Source organism: Zalophus californianus, chromosome X, assembly GCF_009762305.2.
Source record: "Zalophus californianus isolate mZalCal1 chromosome X, mZalCal1.pri.v2, whole genome shotgun sequence".
In the NCBI taxonomy this organism is placed as follows: domain Eukaryota; kingdom Metazoa; phylum Chordata; class Mammalia; order Carnivora; family Otariidae; genus Zalophus; species Zalophus californianus.
Window position 1 is genome coordinate 19,024,620 of NC_045612.1, and position 21,388 is coordinate 19,046,007.

The 21,388-nt window shown below is 40.6% G+C and overlaps 1 protein-coding gene across 7 annotated transcripts in view; it reads left to right on the forward strand.

Moving 5' to 3' along the window:
- MBNL3 (muscleblind like splicing regulator 3) overlaps positions 1 to 21,388 on the forward strand; it is a 109,481-nt gene that overhangs the window by 50,726 nt on the left and 37,367 nt on the right. For 2 of the 7 annotated variants that reach the window (XM_027608787.2, XM_027608788.2), the window contains exon 1: positions 18,809 to 18,859. The exons of the other annotated variants lie outside the window; for them this stretch is intronic. The gene's annotated coding sequence lies outside the window, so the exon portion shown is untranslated. Of the gene's footprint in view, positions 1 to 18,808; positions 18,860 to 21,388 lie in introns of those variants that run through there. 7 annotated transcript variants of the gene reach the window in all.

Genomic DNA, 21,388 nt, shown 5'->3' on the forward strand with positions numbered 1-21,388 from the left:
TGTATGATTCCATTTATGTGAAGTGTCCAGAGTTGGCAAATCCACAGACGGAAAGCAGCTTAGTATTAACCAGGGGCATTGGTGGCAAGGAGAGAATAGATTGAAGGAGCAGCGGGAAGGGACCACTAATGGATAGAATGTTCTGGAAGTAGACAGTGGTAATGGTTGCACAACTTGGTGAATAAACTGAAAACCACTGACGTGTACACTTTACAAGGGGGAGCTTTATGGTATATGAATATCTCAAAAAAAGTTAAAAAAAATAAGTATAAGAGGTATGCAGTTAAAAAACCAATAAAGGATATGCAGTGAAGTTTCCCTCTCATTTTTTTTCTGCAGCTAACCTGTTGACCTCACAACCAATGTATTGAGTTTTCTCTCTCCCATAGATATTTTTGAACATACGTGCAAATATATATGTACCTATTCTCACTTCTTTACACAAATAGTAGCATACTGTTCTTCTCCTTGCTTTTTTTTTGTTTTATTTACAAATGTTAAAAGGAAAAGAAAAGATATACCATGCTGACATTAATCAAAAGAAACCTGGAGGTGCTATATTTATAATACCAATATATAGATTTATATTAAGGATAAACAGAATTGCACACAAGCACTGGGCTTAGTTAGTAAATCTGTTACTCACAGGCACATGTAAGTACTTTATATGGATGCTGGGATTAAACCAATAGGTGAATAGAGACTAGATAAAGATAGTCGGCTTCCTCACCATGAGAGAAAAGAGTTAAAAATAAGGAAAAGGGGAAGGCTAGAACTAATCCTAATGGATTAGCGTGGAAACATCAGTATGTTCATTTTCCTATGAACACAGATACAGAAATAGACATAGAGCTATGCGTATGCATGGATCACCGTACATGCTTATGTCTCCTAGCTCTGTCCTAGGGGGACATACAAGCAAGGGCACCCCAATAGTAATAAACACACCTAGCACCCAGATCTTGGTCTCTAAATACCATTCTTCAGGAAAAGAACCAGGGCTCCTCAGAGTAAGAGCTGACTGGACAGAGGCAGGGAAAGTAAAAGTGAGCCTGTAATGTCTTGTGGTGCCAGAAAATAAGTAAGTGCTCACAAAAGAGTGGGGCATGACAAGAGGACACAGGAGCGGGTCTGAAGGAGCTCCCACTGGCCAAAGTGTCAAGGTCACGAAACACAAAGACTGAGGAACTGTCACAGATTGGAGGAGACTAAGGAGACATTGACAAGTTAATGCAATGTGAGATCATGGGTTGCATCCTGGCACAGGGAAAGGGCATTTGGGGGGAAATTGGTGAAAATCAAAGTCTCTAGTTTAGTTAATATTGTACTAGAGTCCTGCTTTTGATAACACTACTATGTATGGTATGTAGGTTGCTGATGTGATGGGAAGCTGAGTAAAGGGTAGGCACGGACTCTCTGTACCATTTTTGCAATTTTTCTATAAGTCTAGAGTTATTTCCAAATAAAATGTTTCTAAAAGTTAGCTTTTGTGTTCTCACACGAGCACCTCCTGTCCCCTGATGCTCAGAAATACAGTGGAATATTGTTTCTTTTCATTTTGCCTTCTTCCACCTGGGGTATGGAAATGAGAAAATGCTGATGTCCGTGCAATGGCTGATCCTGGGCCTGACCCCAACCAGTTTAATGAGTCAGAGAGTTAAATCATTAAGAAAGCATTGCTACCCAGACTAGCGCTTCACAAACCTAGAAAATCAAGAATTTGGGCTGGAGAAGGAAGACCACCGAGTTTATACTGTTCGCATTTCCGGATAAGGAACCTGGAGACCCAGTGAGAGAGAGTGGCTGGCACAAGGTCACATAAGCAGTAGCCAGAGAGCCTGAGGACTCCAGTGTTCTTCTCATCATTTCGCTTCTTCCCCCTGCGGAGAAGGAAGAAATGGAGAAAACATCAACTGGGCTATTATTTTTACTAGACCAAAATCATCCGGCCCTTACCTTGGTCAGGTTGTGTCACATGACACTGGGGTGGGGGTTTGGCTCCCCTTCACTTTTTGTACTTCAAAAGGTGGGCGGGGTTGGGGGGGAAGCCAACGTTGCCTTTCCTAATCCTCATTTATTGTTTCATAACATTGCTTTTAGATTAAGACTTTTTTTTGAGAGAGAGAGAGAGAGCGAGCCTGAGCGGGGGGAGGGGCAGAGGGAGAGATAGAATCCTAAGCAGGCTCTACACCAGGGGGGAGGCTCATTCTCACGACCCTGAGATCACAACCTGAGCCAAAATCAAGAGTCCAGCGCTCAACCGATTGAGCCACCCAGGCGCCCCGCATTTAGATTAAGACTTTTCACATTAACGTTCATATTTAGTTCTTTGACAATCACTGGGGCTATTATTTTTGAGAAGAAAGAGGAATAGAGACCTGGTGGTTTTTATTTGTAGGCAAAGTTAGCTAACTTAAGTGATCTAGTTAGTTTTTTAATTGCTTTATTGAATGGCCAAGAGTCAGAACCCTGAGCTGTCTCGACTACCTTGTCTATCTCTCTCCCTCAAACCCTGTGTTGCTGTTACTTAGCTAGAATTAGGGATTATAACTGGCTGTGGATCATCTACATCTTTGCTGCATGAAACTCTGGCATCTGATTCTGTTATATACTCATTAGTACAGTGCCCTGGCTAGCTAGGGAGGCACCTGTCACAAGTCAGCTAAAACTATCGTAGAGGCGGTTCAGCTTTATTGTGGATCAGATATTGTTTCATCAAATAACTTGGACTCTAACCCAACCCATTTAAAATGTTGTTTTATGGGAGCATAGCTCAAGATCATTTCTCTCCACCTCAAAGCCAAGGTTTCCATTGGGTTGTATTTTTCAACCACCATTTGATGCCATTAAGACTGACCCCTTGCCACAGGACCCCTAATTAGCGTGAGAAATCTGAAAATCAGAAGTTGGAGAACTATCTACTATATATCAACTCTTTTTTGTTTGGAAGAAACTCTTACATGTTAGAGAAATATATACCTGATCCTACTTGATCATTAAATAATTCTCTTCATGTCGTGGAGCTGTTTGGAGTCATTACAAATATTGTCTTTTTCTCTATTTCAAGTTTTTGTAAAATGTGGATGCCAGGTACTTCTGTGCATCTGGAAATAGCAATTAGGTTTTCGAGAAACCTGACTTTATTCATAGAACATCATTTACCTACTGCTCTTTTTTGCCCTTACAGATTAGCTTTCTGTTTGCAACGTCCCTGAGCTTACCCTCTTTTCCTCTGTCTCAGTCTGCTGCTTGATTATTGACCTATAGGGTTATATATTCCCGAGGAATCTTAGCTGTCCGTTCTTTCCTCATTATCTCTAAGTAATCTTTTCATTTTCTTCCATATTTTCTCCTCTCTGTAATCAGTCTTCAGTGTCTTAAATTGATGGTTTTTTGTGGCTGATGCTGTAGAATCCAGATTTACCATCCTGGTTAGGTTTTTGAAACAATGCTTTTATTTCTGTGCCTTCGGTTCTCACCACAGGGTCAAGTTTTACTGCTAGATGTAATTAGAAGTTTGATTGGCTCATTTTCCTGTCTTTCTTGATATTGCTTTCTTAAAAGTCAGTAAACGATCCCGTTTATTCTTCAACCTTTTATTCTCTAAATAATCTCCACTATTTGGACTTGGCCATCTTGTCTCCAAAGTCAGAGTAAATTATTTCTTTCAGTATCTTGTTCATGATGAGTTTGTATAATATTGCTTAGTCTAATCTGTGATTTAGTCAAGTACGGTAGATATGGCTGTAGGATCCATCAATTTTGGCAGGTATAACGTGGCCACAGGCATTTAAATGTTTGCCGTAAATTGGATTTTTTTCTTCTATCCTACGTGGGAATATGTTTTTTGTTGAAACTCAAATTTTTATTTACCCACCGGATATTGGTAGAGAAGAAATTTGCTCCTACCCATGTTCTCATGGGTACACAGTGGACAGTGAAGGCAGTTTCTATACCGGGAAAACCATCCATAAGTTTGAAAATGTAGGGTCCACAGTGATGTAACTGTTAAATATGTTAAATATGTGGTAAATATGACAAATTCCCTCAGCTAAGACATATCCTACGTGTCAGCCATGATTTGCTAGCTAACTTATAAAGTAGTAAGGTTCTAATTTTGGCATCTAGGTACACTGAGTAGGCAGCAGTGTAGTATCAGTTAGCTCTTACTCAGTTTTAAATACTTTTTGGAGACTCCATTTTTAAAGGTGATGGTCTTTTTAAACCAGCCACATTGGCACATTGCCTTAACATTTTTGTGCATTGTATTTGTGAAAGAGTAACACTGAAGTAACACTTCGAGAATGTTTAATATCCTTAAGAACAACATGTTCTTGTTTTAAACATTTGGTGAATACCTATCTCAGAAGTTGTTTCTCTGTTGTTAACCTTTATGCTTATCACATGCTCCATTAAACAAACTTAAAATTTTTGCAGATTCTGTAGAAACATGACCTCTAGAATTTTTGCAATTTCTTTGTTATTTCATTTTTTTTTTATTAGCCAGCAAAGCATTCTATGTAGAAACAAATGAAATCTTAAAAAAGTAGCTGAAACATTTTAAAACTTTGTCTGTGTCTATTTCACCAGTCCCCCAGTGGAGGAAGGATTTATATTTTTTTCCAGCTTTACTAAGATATTGTTGACATACAACATGATATAAGTTTAAGGTGTACAACATGATGATTTGATACAAGTATATAGTGTGAAAAGATTAGCACAGTAAGATTAGTTAACAACTCTGTCACTTCCATAATTACTTTTTTGTGTTGAAAATATTTAAAATTGACTCTCTTAGCAACATTTCAAGTATACGATTCAGTTATTGTTCACTAAAGTCACCATGTGGTATGTTACATCCCCAGAATTTATTTGTCTTATAAGTGAAAGTTTATACCCTTTGACCAGCATCTCCCCATCACCCCCAACTCCCAGCCCCTGGTAACCTCCACTCTATTCTCTGCTTCTCTGAGTCCATCTTTTTTTAGATTCCTTGTATAAGTGAGATTGTATAGTGTTTGTCTTTCTGTGACTATTATTTCACTTAACATAATGACCTCCAGGTCCATCCATGTTGTCACAAAGGGCAGGATTTCCTTCTTTCTCATGGCTGAATAGTATTCCATTGTATATATATTGGAATATTGCCTTTTATTTTTTTCCAAAGGAGCGTTAGAAGTTGTTTCAATAAATTTCTGTTTCTTGGGTGAACTACAGATGCAGCCATGGAAATATCTGAAACAAAGCATGGTATCAGCAAGTAGCATAAACAGAGAAAACGCTGCCTTGTAATAACATCTCAAACAAGGGCTCCTTGTGTGGCCTTGAGCAAGACACAGACTCCTCTACTTCTGTTTCTCTTCATACAAGAGCGAGCGGCAGCACTCAATTTGTAGGGCTATTGGTTGTGGTTTACTACAAGGATTTTACAAATGTCAGGGGTCATTTAATGCTGAAAGTCCTGTTAAATCCATTAAGAATTCTATATACATCCAATTCCCCAAAGAAATGATTCATTCAACAAACATTTAGGGAAACCTATTACTTGCTAGGCACAGGGCTCAGTACTGTGCAGGATACAGTTATGGAAGACATGATCCCTGCCTGACCTCTTACTATGAAGCCGCTTGTGTTATGTGCCATAAGCCAGGTACAAACCACTAAAAGAGTCCAGGGGGAGAGGCAGGGGCCGGGATTATATCCAGCTGTGGCACTGAGACACGCAGTCATGGGAGAGGTACTATTTGAGGTATTCTTTGAGAGAAGGATAGGAAGATATTCCAGGAAGAGGGCATAACCTCAGCAAAGACAGAGAGGGAAAGGTGGGATGTGTGGGGAGGGAATTACGTGTTAAGTCAGCCTGGCTGAAGCTAGGGCTTGTGTTGGCAGAGGAGTAGCCCTAAAAGTCAGTGAGGAGTTTGAACTTGATTTCATAGCTCTGAGGAGTCTGACCGTTTTTAAGTAGAGAAATGACATCATCAGCCTCTGCAAGATGAATTGGTAGAACACGAGAGACTGGCAATTGGGGGAGGGGATCCTCTTAGAAAGTGGTGAAGTATTGAAGGTATGAAATGGTAAGACTCGGGGCGCCTGGGTGGCTCAGTCGTTAAGCGTCTGCCTTCGGCTCAGGTCAGGATCCCAGGGTCCTGGGATGGAGCCCCGCATCGGGCTCCCTGCTCGGCGGGAAGCCTGCTTCTCCCTCTCCCACTCCCCCTGCTTGTGTTCCCTCTCTCATTGTGTCTCCCTCTGTCAAATAAATAAATAAATAAAAATATTCAAAAAAGAAAGAAAGAATTTTTGAAATGGTAAGACTCTGAACTAGGTGTGGCGGGGCGGGGGCGGGGGCGGGGGGGAGAAGAGAAAGCCAGTGACCGAGGTGAGGTGTTGCTAAAGTCAACATGGTTAATTAAGGAAGAGGGGGGTTGACATTCTTCTTCCAGCCTATGGCCACTGTGTTCCCCTGAATATCTGATCTCATTGAATTTTAAGTGAAGGTCTGCCATACTTTTTTCAGTTTCACATCAGACGCCATCTTGTTTACCACCGTATCTTCTGTGCCTAGCACATGTATAGCCCGTATAGGGAGCTTGGACAGTATTTGTTGAATGAAATGTGAGCTTGCTGAATCACTTTGAGAAAGGGAGAATAAATATGGGCTAACCTGCAAGGTGCCCTGTCAGCTGTCTTTCTGCCTCTGTACTTCTACCAACCGTTTGATTTTTACTTAAATATGAATGAAAACCGTATACACCCATGTGCTAACTCTCCTCACTCAACCACCTTTTAACCTAGATTTGATGGCTTACACATTGCTGATTTTTGCAGATTTAATTTCATCCCTTAGCACTATAGAAACGTTCTTTGGCCACACGCTGTTGGATGCTCTCCAAATGTTGCATTTTGAATCCTTTTACCCTTTATATGGATTTTTAAAATTTTTTGCTGAGTGGCCCCCATTAAATATTATGTTAAAGTAATTAGTGTGATAATCTAGTAATATTCAAGCATTATTTTTGGGGGGACCTTACAATGTTTGAAATAGAATCTTACAGCAGATGGCTAGCTTGCAAATCAGAGTATTCTTGGAAACATGATTAGCACTGATAAGGTCATTCTGAGTCAAGTACAAGGTCATGATCTGCAGAAAAGGGTTCTGTGTAAAAAGTGACTGCCTAGTCCAATAAAAATATATATTTGAAGCTTAATTAATAACTTACTCTGAATGTACAGTGATCTTTTAAAAGTCCAAAGAGTTTGAGCATAGAAGGGCAAAGAAAAATTCTCAGAGAGCCCATGCACTGACATTTTTAAATAAACTTAACTAGAGCCCTCAATAGCTAGAACTGAGTCCAAGTAATCGGCTTTTAAAAGAAATGGGAAAAATGATTTCAAGATGTGTTTTTAAAAAGGTTTTCTAGGCTTATGAGCTATACCTTGGAGTTCGTATAGTCAAGCTCAATCTCTTATACCTTCTCCATCTTCCACTCCTTTCTGCCTGGTGATACCTGTTTTTCAGAACAGAAATTGCTGTGGGTTTAATCCTCAGTAATCAAGATATAATTCAGGTTTGGGCGTCTAACTCTACTTTCAAGCACAGGGAAGGTGCCTGGAATATTTTAGAAAAATGTCTCAATAAAGAAGGAAACTTTAATAATTTTCAGGATTTAGCAGCATTCAGCTGACGTCATTAATATTTTGCAATAATATCCGTAATTGGGACTTGCAGATGTTAATAGGCAACTGACAGCAAAACCAAAACTGAGACTCTCTCATTTCTCCCCAGTTCTCAAGACCTCACTCTGGGAGCACGGGACATTTACTCCATATTTGAAGTATTAGCGATAAAACATATTTAATCGTATTTAACTTGTGGCTCCCCAAATTTCCTATTCTCCCACCAGAGAAATGCATAAGAAAAAATGACATTGCTTCCCAGTCAGAGATTGTAGAGAAGAAAGAAAGAAAGAAAGAAAGAAAGAAAGAAAGAGAGAGAGAGAGAGAGAGAGGAAGGAAGAGAATTCAAAGACACTTATTGAGAAAGCCTTTTCATTCTGCAATAGTTCAGCTCAATAATAATATATTTGAAACAACACCAGAATGAAAGTGTAATGAATAAAATAACACACTAATGAAAAGGGGGTAATAGAGAAAGTAAGACTCCCCCAGAGAGAGAATTATTTGTGCCATTTTTCATCACACATTTTCCATTATAAACTCCTTGGCTTTCCTTGAAGCCAAAATGAAGAGCTGTGATGAATTCCAGCTCAGAGAAGTTTCCTTCTCCCGATCAAACGCACTACTTCTTCTCCAGGGGGCACCACTACACCACTACGCGGAGCACCTCAGTCACCTTTGATTTCTACCCTGTAGTTTTTCTGCGGTTTCTACCGCCATTATGTCAAATGCTAGAGCCCCTCATGCCTCTGCAGCCCTGGGAGAGATAAGATTTGCAAACTCCTCATGGGCAAGTTCCATGTCCTATTCTGTGTGCCTTCCACAGTATCCAGCAGTCTTTTTTTTACAAAGAGGTGCTTATTAACCAGTATACTTTCTTTTATCAGGCAGTGAGAACAATGCAGTTCAACCCATTCTCCTATTTACTGTGGTTGCCAGAAAGCCCCGAGCTACATTAGGGCCCCCCTGAAGCAATTAACCGGAGTCTTGGAGTTTTTGATATAATTATTCCTATTGTCCCACCTTCCCCATTACGTTGTATCTCTTACTCTTTAGGCTTATAATAATGATCTTGCTGGCAATGTATCTTTCTTGTAAGTGATTTCCAAGTCTTTAGGGAAGAATGTATAGTTGTATAACTAGTGAGAAAGTGAGGGGGCAAGGGAAGGGGCTAATTCCATGTCTGAATCTAGTATTTGCAGCTTATTAAGCTATCTGGTTTTCATTTAGATGTGTCCTTGTATGGCAGTCAGTCTAGTATTGGAAACTGGGGGCCTTGGTTGGAGATAGGCTTGCCGTGATACTGAGAAATAAACTAAGTGCTGTTGAGACTACTCATCATACAGAAAGGGAAAAGTTACAAATACTTGACACTCCTTAGACCAGTGTTTATTTTCTTCCAGTGAAGAGGACGAGAAGTGTTGTCTGAGATGGATTGTTTCCTTACTGTGTGCTGCACGTACAATGGATGAACTTTGTGTTCCGTGCTTGCTTTGAGGTTTGGGAATCTATCAATACCTCAGCTTTTGATTATCCATGCTGAAACACCGTGGTCAGCATTGGGTTGTTTGCTTATTTAATGTGAAAAGTAGTTCCCTCCTTTTAGTTTTCTTTTTCCAGATGTCTTTTTGGGGGATGAGGAGAAAGGGTAGCACTCCCAAATGAGTGTGCTTTCTGCAGTAAGTAAGGTACTTATTTATTGGAGAGCTGAGAAGAATTTACTAAGAAAATCCTTTGTCGCTTAAACTTGGGTACATAGCAAACATTTAGAGAAACACTCTGGGGAGGCTTGTAGAGCAAATGCAAGCAACATGTAATAAATACACAGCTAATCTTAATATACTCACCTTTAGAACTAATAACACTACTTTGTAAATAGAAAATGAATGTGTTTTCTAAGAGTAATAGAATAGAATTTCAAGAAGCCCAATCCTTCTTCTCCATGACCTACCTGGGCTGGCCTTCTTTTAAATCTTTTTTTTTTTTTTTTTTTTTTTTTTAGTTTTAAGTCATCTCTACACCCAACATGGGGCTCAAACTCACAACCCCGAGCTCAAGAGTCACATGCCCCACCACGTGAGCCAGCCGGGCGCCCCAGGACTGGCCGCCTTTTATATGATGGTTAACATCATTACTGGGATCAGAGATGTGGGATTCAGATATCAAAATCCCTTCAGTCTGACCTTTTAGAAACTGAATTATCAGTAACATAAGAAAATGCCTAATAAAGAGCTAAATCCATTGTTAGATAGGACAGTATTTCCACAGAGCAGAACTTCTCAAGACTCTTGTTGGCACTCTAGCAGCACCGGCTTCACCTGGGAACTTGTTAGAAATGTGAATTCTCAGGCCCCACCCCAGACCTGCTGGATCAGCAACTCTGGGGGTGGGTCTGATGGTGTAAGCCCTCCTGGTGATTCCGATGAATGCTGGGTTTGAGAACCACTGGTTCAGAGAATTCTCAGTGCTCCACATTGTTCCCTTCCTGCTTCTGCCTTCTTTTCTAACCACTTTTTTCCCAAGGACCTCAGACTTGGGTTATTTGTTTATATTCCGATCCTGTGGAAAGAAAGCAGCGTCTGTTCTGGAAGCCTTACGTATCTCTGGGAAACTTATTCTATTTCTCCCCTCAAGGAGCACCACGATGCTTATTAGCTAAGATAAGACTCTGAGACCTACTGCCCCGAAGACAGCAGTTTAGTTCTGTTGAACCCAACATGTCTCAAAATTCATTGACCACAGAACCCTCTTTTTGTGGAGTATATAGAACCTTCTCATCAGTGTCTGAGTGTATGAAACCAAAAAGAAAAAGAAATTATTTTAATAAGTTATCTATTCTAATCCTTTGGAAAGATTAGTGACTTTTTTCATACCCCCAAAGCTCCATTGTAGGTGTTGCTAACAAGTGTGGGGACTTGCTTATATATATATAAAGGACATATATCATAAGGGCAGGAAAGTTTTCCCTTCTGCCCTTCTGGGTTCTCTGGCTGGTATAAGAATTAAATTGCTATCGGACAGATTAACAGGAGACAAAAGTTAATAATGTGTGTTCCTCCTGTGTACATGGGAGAGACCCAGGAAAACTGAGTCATTCCCCCAAATGGCCCAAGCCATCACCTTACCTACTGTATTTAGCTAAAGACAAAAAGGTCTGATCCTTACGCAGATTTAAGATTCTACAGATTTAGAGTCACCCTCCTCTTCTTGGTCCAGCCAGCAGGACATCCTCACAAATAGTGTGAAGCTCTGAAAACCTGTGTCTGCTCTTTCTGAAAAATAGCCAGTTTAAAATAATCAATATGCCAGAGAGGCATAATTTGGGGTGGCAAAATCTTCTCCCCTTCAATATGTGCCTCTATATATGCCTATATGTAATGTACATTATATAGTTACTAGTTCTTTTCAATAGAAATAGATATATCACATATTCAAATATGTTTCACATTTATATGTGTCAATCTTGGCTTCTAAGAGGTCAACTTCATGAGATGAAAGATATGGAAAATGAGAAATTAGCTCAAACATGGATAAACAGTTTTATAACAAGATTCAATTTTGTTATTTATCAATTTATCTAAATAATATTCAAAATCCCTTTGATCGGGGCACCTGGGTGCCTCAGAGTCAGTTGGGCATGTGCCTTGGGCTCAGGTCATGAGGCCAGGGTCCTGGGATCGAGCCCAGCATTGGGCATCCTGCTCAGCGGGGAGCCTGTTTCTCCCTCTCCTGCTCCTCCTGCTTGTGGTTTCCCTCTCACGCTCTCTTTCTGTCAAATAAATGGGTGAAATCTTTAAAAAAAAAATCCCTTTGATCAATTACTTGCTAGTATTTAAGGCACCGTTACCATCTTCCGTTATAGTCTGTTATTTGTTCTGTTTTATCCTCCTAACTTAGCAGGAGAAAAATGACTTGCCTGATTTCTTTGGATCATCTTAATATATGTTATAAATAAAATATGGCAGCAGTTGTGGCGATGTAAAAATTGAAAAAGGACCAACCAAAAAGTGCAATGCTCCAAATTTTTCATAGAATAGGAATGACTGAGTGTTTTATTCATTAGGATTCTAAAGTGAATTTGTGATCTGCGAGATCTTAAAGTAAGAAGCTTGTGATGGTAGGAAAGTATCTCTTGACAGGATAAACTGGTCTCCCAAGTAGGCCCTGGCTTATTGTCAGTTGAAAAGGAAGCAATAACTTTTCTCGTTTCAGTTATTTACAAGGATAAGATTAAAGCCCGGATCTTGTCTTTTTCCTCTGGTCTTTCACTTGCCATACCACTGATTGGTGGGAACAGCAACTGTTTAAAGATGTCCAGTGGTGAGAAGCGAAGTATCCTTGGCTTTTTAACATTGTATATAAATTCCGACCCTGGGCACATGATAATTTCTATTACTCCCATAAGCAAGGATTACCCATATGGTAATGTAGTACCTTTTGTGGGGAAGTGAAATTGTAGTATTTTTTATACTTAATTCACAGTAACAATTTTTGTTCTGTTGTAAACAACTAATAAAGATGGGCGCCTGGGTGGCTCAGTTGGTTAAGCGACTGCCTTCGGCTCAGGTCATGATCCCGGAGTCCCGAGATCGAGTCCCACATCGGGCTCCCGGCTCAGCGGGGAGCCTGCTTCTCCCTCTGACCCTTTCCCCTCTCGTGCTGTTTCTCTCGCTCTCTCTCTCTCAAATAAATAAATAAAAATCTTTAAAAAAAAACAACTAATAAAGAAAAATAACTAATATTTTTTACCCTTTTCCTGATTTAATTTCCAAGGCATACTAAATTGCATTTTCTTCCTTTATTCTCTCAAAGTACCTGTGAGGTATACAGAGGCAGGAATTATTCCTAGCCTACCTGATTACCATAACGAAAATAATTTAGCCATGAGCTAAAGATAATCAGAATCCAGGGCACTTGTATCCCAGTCTAGAACTCTTTCTGATAAAATACTGCTTTCATCTTTAAAATTTAGATGTATTGCTGCCTTGCCTAGGAACAGAAGCATTCAAAGTCGAAAGTACGAATAGCCTGTGCCCTGATTCCAAACAACTGATTCGTGTCAACACTGGATTTGTTATCCTTATTATTTTCCCTATCATACAGTCTTTTAAAAAAGATTTATTTATTTGAGACAGAGAAAGAGAGTGCGAGAGCAGGGAGAAGGGCAGAGGGAGAGGGGGAGAGAGAATCCCCAAGCAGAGTCCCTGCTGAGCACAGAGCCCGACGCAGGGAGCCCGACGCAGGGCTCGATCCCATGACCCTGAGATCGTGACCCATGAGATCACAACCTGAGCCAAAACCAGGAGTCAGATGCTTAACTGACTGAGCCACCCAGGCATCCCCCTATTATACTGTCTTTAAAAGTATAAGTACACTTTTGGAGGCTGCATTGCTCAATTGTCTAGTCTCTTATTAAAAGATCCAGATTCCCTAGTGTCATCAGCAAGTACATGTAATAGTTTGTCTTCTTAAAGCTGTGGAAAAGCCTAAATGATAAGTTGTATTGAATAGAATGGGTATGTTCATATTATTGACATGTTTACCTGATACATCTAAATATTGATTTGCATTTTGTAGTCTTTGGTATTCCTTTGTGAATAATGTACTTAACCCAAAATAAATTGGCAATCTAGAGAAGAAACAAAACATACTCTTGTTCATAGGCTACAGCTGGAGTGAAGAAAAAGTCAAACCCTAGTTCCCAGGTCTACACATCATCACCCTGCTCTGCGCCATCAGAGTATAGACAGACCCTAGTCATTTAAGTCAAACCCCCACTAAAACTGAGCTTTCGGTGGCACAGACTTTTGTGAGGTGGTGTGTGTAGCATCTGTGAAATATCATTTGCCTGGGCTTTCAGTGGAATGAAATGCTTCCGAAGAACACTTTGGTACTGCTTTGCAATAAGGTTGATCTTTTGTCATTGTTTGGAGATTTTCTCTGCTTTGTGATAGTGTGGAACCTCCGGCACTCAGACCTTTGTGGTCTGAGTAAACCTGCTTCTGAATAGCAGTAGTGTGCTTTTCAAAGATTCTTCTCTTAAGGAGGTAACAATAGTCACAAAAGGCACACCGGCAACTCTTTTGCTGAGCCCACTTCCACCCGTTCGGTGTCCCTGGGGTTTCTGCTGTACTGTTGCTTAAGCACAAATGACCATGACTTAAGCTCCCTTACCCCAACCCCTGATAATATGACACTGCTCTCCCCCAAACCAACTGGCAAAAATTCTATTGTGCAAACATTTACTAAAAAGCTGGGCTAAGAGAGGACGTGTTTGTACTAATTGTTCTGCTTCGGTGAGGATGAAAGACTTAATAATTCATATAAAGCACTCTGAACAGTGCCCGGTGCCTGGCAAATGCACAGTAAATTTGGCTGTGATTATTCAGGTGGACATTCGGTGACCTTGTCTTATTCATTTCCAAGTCACTTGAGATTCCTAGGTGCTTAACAGAACATCCCACTGCCATACATTTATCTACTAAATCATTTCGGGGCATACCTAACAGCCAGTCGATGTGCAATCTCTGGTACAATCTTGGAGGGAAAATAGTGGCCCGGGCAGAAGAAGTATTTGAACTAGCTCATTCCTCAGCTTAACACATGCCGAAGGATTGCAAAGCGATATGGTCCTGGTTAAGAATGTGGGCTCCTGACCCAGCGCCCCTCGGTGCAAATCCTCGTTCTGCTCCATTTGGTCTGTCACTTGGTGGGTGTTCCTTCGCCTCACTGTGCCTCAATTCCTCAGCACAACACTGACCCAGGGTTATTGTGCAAATTACACGAGGCTACGCACGCAAAGCACTTTGAACAGGGTCTGGCACCTGGTAAAGACACAGTGAAAGTAGCTCTTATTCAATTGGAAGTGCTGGGTGAAAAAAAATGCAAACTAGACCACACAGTGTTCTATAAATCCCCCAAATGGGTTTTGCTGTTATGACTGCTTTCAAGATATTAATGGAAAATGTAATTTTACAGGGCCTCAACCTGGTCTCCAAATGTGTGTCAACAATTGTCACACGCCGAGTAATATGTGCTAAAACCAGAGATGCAGTTATCCCCCACCACCCTCATAAATGGTCAGAATCCGTTCACATCTGAAGGATCGATCATTTGACCTTCTATACCAGTCTAGCATATAAAGTTGATGTAAAACAAACAAAATAAAGCCAATCACACATTCCACTTATCTCTAGTAAAAAAACAAGTGTAAAAGATTGGCAGATTGATGTTTTATGCTATCTACTTTGTTTCACTGTATCACTTTTTTCTGAAATATTTTTCTAGAATGGAATTTGACTTACCTGATAAGAGAGACACGAACTGGATTTTTTTTTTCAGAAAGCCACATTTTCTGAAGTTTTCTAATTTTATTCTGATTTTCAGGGAAGGCACAATGAAGCTAGAGTAGATTTGTTTTCTTTTATTTTTCCCTCCCCCAAATAAGGATTCCAGGAATTAAAAGGCACTGGTTAGACTCTCACCATGATTCTAGAAACCTTTTTGTGCTTAATATAGAGGGTACACATAGTTAAAGAACACTACACCTTTACAAGTGTACTATTCCCCCAATAACTCTTGTTTCGGTTGTTTAAACTGACTTGGGGAGTACAATTAATAGATTTTAAAACTAATTAACTTGTGCTGTTCTTTGCTTTGTTTCATTTTTGTCCCTGTTTTAGATCTGGAGATAGGCATTCTTTGGCAGAGGTCATATTTCAACTTCTCCTCTGTAAGGATTATGAGACATTTACGGTTGAGGGATTGATTTATTTTAAAACCTAAAACCTCCACTTATCATTTTATCTTCTTTAAACTAACCCCATTTCTAGTTACATTGTTTGTGGATGGCCTTGTTTGGTTCTTTAAATACTAGGAACAGTTTCATCATCATCAAATATTAACTGCTCACTGAGAGCAGAAGGTGAGCTTGACAAGGTTGCTGTATTTACTAAGAGCGACTCATTTTAAAACATATTTCTTAAAAAGTAATCTCCATAGTTTCATCTGGAACGTTCTCAATTATGTTCACATCTCTGAAACACATTTCAGATGAAGCTCAATGTACTTGATAGATATTCAGGCCACGCAGAATAGATCTTTATTTTGAAAAGAGAAAACATTTGTATCAATAAAATTGCTTGTTTTTAAGTCTGCAGAACAAAAACAAACAGGAAGTTGGCCTGGTTTTCAGATACTCTTTTAAAAAAATTACTTGGTTTAAAAAGGCCACTTTCTTTAAATACACGATGTGTTTGGAGTTTGGAGTTTTCTTTGGGGATGTGTCTGATACTCTAAAATGCCTACAGTTTTAATAACAGGTTAGCAGAGTTTTCATTAAGAGTTTTGGTGATAAAAATATATTACCATTAACAAAATGTGAGCTTAGTCCCTGCCTCAAAGTATGTGAATGGCAGTGGATACCACTAAGACTTTCTGCTTGGAAATTGCATATTTGTTATTAGTCTGGTGGTTGGGTAGGCGTGTGAGGAAAATGCTTATTACTTCAAGTGGATACATTTGGCCTCCGTTTGGGGTTTGAAACAGGATTTCACATTTGTGAATTTAACAAGACCCCACGAACAACCATTTTGGTATCATGCTTTTAAATTTCTTTCTCTGAAAAAGGCCTTAGGTTTAGCGAAAGAGGGACTGATTGTCATCTTTGTGCCTCTAATTTCAAAATGCAAAGGTAAATCAATAACTATACCTGCCCTTTGCATAACCTCTGGGTGGAGGGATCCGAGGCTGGCTATAGAGATGTAATTATTTAATGTATTCTCAGCGGCATACTGAGCCCTGCAAAGATAAATTGTTTAAATCCAAACAATGATCAGGGCTGTTTCCACCTTATACTCTCCGTAGACGTTTGCGAGCTATTTGAAACTTTATTGCTTTGAAACTTTCTTTTTACTCAGAGACAGGAAACTTAATTTTGCCAAGTGGAAACCCCAAGGTTTGAGTCAAGTGCAAAACTAAGACCCTTAGGAATTGAGGGGCTTGCCAGCTACCTCCTTACTTCCCAAGTTTTAGTGTGGTTTAAACTCACTTGAGACCCTTAAGTTTTAAGTCATGGAAAACCTAAGCTAAGTGGCATATGGTTTCAAGGGACAGGAGTCACAGTGTAGGGAAAGCCCGTTAGAGAAGCCCTGAAGTTGTTATTCCAGACGCTGTCTGGCTGAAGCATTCAAAGAAAGGAAGAAAGCTGGGGAGGTGATGGTGGGGAAAATCTCCATCTTGTTACCTGTTGGCGCATCTGGCACATGCAAAAATGTTCAATGTCATTTCAATGGAACATCCGGTTCTTGGGCTGCACTGTTATTTTTCTAGTTAGGGGGAGAGAAATCGAAATGGAAAGTATGAAGGAAAAGCTAACTTGACCTATCAGATGCCGTGGGGCTTAGTTTGAGCTTTAGTAGGAGAAAATATTAGATCAGCATTTTCCATAAGGACAGTGTAACGAAATACTGGTAAAAGGTGTTTTATGAAGAAAAGAGGGATGGTTTCTGCGATTCAGCTGTGTTGGGTTAGCAGGTTTCTTTACTGTAGGACATATATGAGAGAGATCCTTTGATACACTCTGGTGTATTGTCAGGCTCCGAGAGAGGAATGTAGTATGCCATTTTTACAAGAATTTCCCCAGGAAACTGCGCTTTTGAGGCTCTTCTCTTGGGAGCAGTGGTCTATGGTACACACTCTCACAAATGCTTTCCAACTTTACTCCTTGCTTTTCCATCCCTTGTTGTCTATAAACACGTAAACTTCCCCAGTGTAGTACGATTTCATTCTTTCTGACCTTACCCATTCTGAATCTTTGATAATTCCAACAAAAGCATCTGCATCCTTTCTTTGAATGTTTGAGACGGATTTGCTTTTATTCTTTTAATTTCTCCATTTAAAAATGCAAAAGTCATCTATTACATTCTTACTTCTATTGTGCTCATGGGATATAAATGTTTTGGAGTGCACAATGCAATTAAAAGCATTTTTGTTTCACAGCAGCTTGTTAATAAAGTTATGGGAAAAATATGAAGAAACCTAAATGAAGTTTATGAGGTATTGAAATTTGGGGGTCAAAAATCAGTCGGATGAGCCATCGCTTGCCAAGCTTTGCTCTGGGCCAAGCACTAGCTTCTGTGCTGGGACTAGAACATGCCTAAGAACATGGCTTCTGCCCTCAGAGAGTTTATGGACGAGAGAATGCTCCCTACACAAGGGATCGTTGCGTACTTACGGGGATAGTAGTTCTCAAAGTGTGGTCCAAGGACTCTAGAGCGTCACTAAAACCCTTTCTGGAGTCTGAGAGATCAAAACTGTTTTCATGATTGTTTCAAGACCTCATTTGCTGTTTTCACTGTCATTCTCTCAAGAGTGGAGTTTTCCAGAGACTGCATGATAGGTGATGTTGCAACAATTGAATGCAAAAGTAGGCATGAGATGAGCTTGCATGCCTAATGACTAAAAAAAAAAAAAAAAATTCAGGACCGTGTCTAGTAACGGATTCCTAAATGTTCACAATTACCACTTTTGTGATATGCATATTCTGCCATGTGGGGCTATTATGGATTGCCATTCTTCCTGAATATATGATTTTGTTCATTAGAACCAACCATGCCCCTTTACTTCTCCCTCTCTTTTAATATGAGTAATCAAGAGTTGACTGAAAAAGACATCTATGCAAATAATGGCTATTCGTGCCATTTTTTGCATGTTTTGAATATGTATCTGCATAGATCTTATGTGTGCCTATGGAAACACGATGCTTAAGCCATCATTTTCCTCGGCTTTAATGGATGACTTTTGCTTGAATTTGAGTCTTCCACAGACGAGGCTGAAGAAAAAGAAAAGCTAACCCACCCTCCTCACCCCTCCCACACACAATTAAAACCTTCAAAACACAAAAGCCTCATCTTCCTGTAGAAATTACTATGTTCCAAAAATGTATATAAATTCAGAGTCAGGAGTTAGGCGTGGTGGTCACTGACCATGGCCTCTCCATCCCACCCCGAGGAGGAGCCCTGGGCAGGCACAAAGTCATTTGAATAGCTGATTGCGCCACTGTGGGTGGGAAAGTAGGGTGGCTGACGGGTAGGGAGCTGTGTGAAGCTTTTGGTGGGAGGAGCCACGGATTAAAAAATTGTTTTCTCCAACAGCCAACTTCCTTAAATTCCTTGCAGCTGGTCAGGTAAGCTGGGTCTGGGAGTGCCTTCTGCTTTGCTTGGGGCAGTTGAAGGCCTAGGAGAGCCTGGGAGGATTCCATGGAGGGAAATCCTTTTGTCCTTAAGGTAAAGGGAGGAAAATGGGTTTTTGAGGATTTGACTCAATTTAGCTCAACTCACCAGGGTAGAAGAATGGATAGGGAGAGGGTTGCCAGATGATATATTAAATGGAGAGCATACTTATCCTCAAACATTGTTCATTGCTTGTCTGCAATTCCAGTTTGATTGGGAGTTCTGTATTTCCACTTGATCAATCTGGCAACTCTGGATGGGGTTCCGGGCAGAAGCCCTAGCTGGGAAGAAAGGAAGCAAGCAGCTGGTGTCCTCTTTGTCCTGGGTCTGTATCACTACAGTAGGTCATATGGTGGGGTGTCTAAAAAAAGGGAGGTGAAGGAACCCTAAGAACCCAACATTTGACTATGGGCCGAGAGCGAGACACCCCTTTATGTCGTTTCATGACAAAGCCTATGTGGCATGATTTTATGTGTATTGTATTTGTTGGAGTCACAAATTGAATGCCATTATGTTTTCTTTCCTGTTTTCTGTCTTTTAATGACATTTTATGTTGGCAGCCATCAAACTGCTTTAAAGACAGCCTCCATGAATACTTTTGGTAACTTGGTACCAATGTGCTTTCATTGTCTTTGGTTTTAATTTGATTCCGGTCAGCTGCTTTATAAACAGAGAGGGCTACGTTCATGAGGAGCTTATTATTGAACAGATACTCAGTTAATATTTGTCTAGCACAATTAAAGGTATTCGATTAGACTGGGGCAGGTGGGCTGTGGAGGGGGGAGAGCAGTGGGGACATAGAGGAGGGGGCTGGAAGCAAGTATTGGTGAGGCAGGCTTGGTTTCACTGTGAACAGCCACTATGATTTTTAGTGTTATTTGTTCTTCAAAAAATTTCATGGAAAAATTAAGCTCATGGTTATTTGAAAACAAGTGTTAAATGTGAACGCCACTGAATGGGGCGGTGGGGGGCGGGTCTTGAAGTATATCGGGAACATTTTTCTTGTAAGAAGCCAGCGTGTGCAATAGAGACCCACAAGAAGGCCCCACCTGATGTGATTGCCCTAAAGCCACATATTCTACCTCTGGCTAAGGAGCTTCAGGGATTTTGACTTGCAGCCTATTCAGAGAAATGTGGGTTGGGGTGGAACAGTGGGTGAAGGCAGTGTACTCGAAGCTGACCCTGGAAATGCAGTGTTCCCCTTGGGCCGACTCAGGTGTTGATTACATATGAATCTGCTGTATGTTCCTTTATTCGGCTCTGTGGGGTCCTGTGGCCTGGGGAGTTTTTGTGGCTACAGACCCCTAGAATTAGACCAGGCTTTGTGTCTGTGTGCCTCATGGATTCCTGACACTTCTGGTTCAATTATACTGAATTACGAGGATTTTTCAGCCATCGGGGTCACATACACCCTAGAGTATATATTCCTAGCCAAAAAAAAAAAAAAAAAGTATAAATTCACTGTTTGCTAGACCTGAATAGAATAACCAGTCATTTGGGACAGACAACCAGGAACAACCTTATTCATAAGTTGGCTATTGTTCTCTTTTTGGAGGAAGAAGAGAGAACTTAATGGAAGGAAACAGCCAGAGAAGCAAGGAGGCTTATTAAAAAAAAAAAAAAAAAGATTATTTATTTGAGAGAGAGTGAGTGAGCAAGAACGAGAGAGAGAGAGAGAGAGAGAGAGAAAGCAAGCACAAGCTGGGGGAGGGGCAGAAGGAGAGGGAGAAGCAGACTCCCCGCTGAGCAGGGAGCCCAACATGGGGCCCGATCCCAGGACCCTGGGATCATGACCTGAGCCGAAGGCAGATGCCTCACCCACTGAGCCACCCAGGTGCCCCAGCAAGTAGGCTTCTAAGGCAGACTTAGTGTTGCTCCCTATAAAATCATTCTCACAAACTTTATTCATTTACTCAGCAAACTTACGGAGTGATCACTCTTCTCCAGGCTCATAAACATCCCTGGAGGTTCAAAGATGAAGAAGATAGAGTGCTGCCTTTGGATAAGCTCAAAGTCTAGTGGGGAGATAGGCATGCAAACAATTTATCGATGTGCACAGTGATAAGTGCTGGGATAAAACTGAGTGCAAGGTGCAGGTGGAGGCACAAAAGAGGGGGAGGTAAATGAGAGTGGGGGTGGGGAGAGGAGTCCAGGCAAATCTTTACAGGGGAAGAGTCATTTGAACTGAAAATCCATGTTGGGGAGTGCGAGCCTGGGAACTTGGCTTCTGTTCTTACTGAGCTGCTTGTGAAATAGGACAAGTCCTCTCACTTCTTTGGTCTTTACTTTCTCAGGAAGATAAAGGCACACAAGATGTTCCTTAAAATCCAGTTCAGCCCTAAATGTTACAAGCTGGTAATCAAGCTATCTTAGTGTACTGTCTCAGAACAAATCATCATTGCTGAGCCCTACTCCCTTCATCTTCTTGGAGGTCACCATTTGAAAGTTTTCTTGAGGCAAATAGGCAAGAAAATTCTTCTGCC